Consider the following 994-nt stretch of genomic DNA (forward strand, 5'->3'; position numbering starts at 1 on the left):
TCATCCAATTTTATTTTTTTATTTACAGTTTTAACTGTTATTTATATAGCATATTTCATTATATATAAATTCAATGTGCTACCACCAGAGATGTAATCTGATTACTTTTTTCAAGTAACAATGTAAGGGATTACTATTGCAAAAAAGTAATTAAAATTACTGTCACTTTCCAGTAAGCACACTGCGTTACTGCATTACAGAACCGTCAGGATTTTGTTTGTGAGAGTGTCTCATGACAATGATATAAGTGCATACGACATCCTTGGCAGCAACAGACGTGTGTAGATCAACAATGGATAATATGAATTGCAGGAGAGAGTACGACCATGCAGCGTTTAAAGTGTTGACGTACTTACATTACTTTAAGTTTTATCCCATAAAAAAGTGACAATAACATTAGCATCCGCTGTACACTGTGTGTGGGAAGAAAACTTCTTTCTACAGCAAAAAATTAACCTTCAAATCTGAGCAAACACCAAGCACACTGCCACGGGAATGTGAAATTCACAGAGAAACCCCCGGGTACCTCCACTGACATGACACTGCGGCACCAAGCAAACCTCCACCCGCCCCTCTCCTGCTAAACCAACAGACAATGTGCTAAACAGGTGACAACAGGTTTAAGAGCGACAGGTCTTAGTGCTGCTGAATCTTTGATTTTATTTATTTTTTGCTGAATTTTACTTGCATCTATTTGAAAGACTGAGTGTAAACACAAAACATTATTTTATTTTATATGCTGGAATATGCAGAAAATAGGTTTAACAAATTTCCCACCTGTGGGACTAATAAAGGTCATCTTATCTTATCTTATCTTAAATGTTAAAGACAGTTGCATATAATTAAATTTTTGCTTAATGCAATGTGCATAAAATTAACAGATTAAAATGAATAAAACAATTTTTAGAAAGAGGCTTTCATTTGATTCAATTTTATATGATGTTAGGATGCCTGGGTCGTCGACCCAGGGCTTTTGAGTTATATTATTTATACT

This window comes from Pundamilia nyererei, unplaced genomic scaffold, assembly GCF_000239375.1.
Source record: "Pundamilia nyererei isolate P.nyererei 1_Seehausen unplaced genomic scaffold, PunNye1.0 scaffold00400, whole genome shotgun sequence".
NCBI lineage: Eukaryota > Metazoa > Chordata > Actinopteri > Cichliformes > Cichlidae > Pundamilia > Pundamilia nyererei.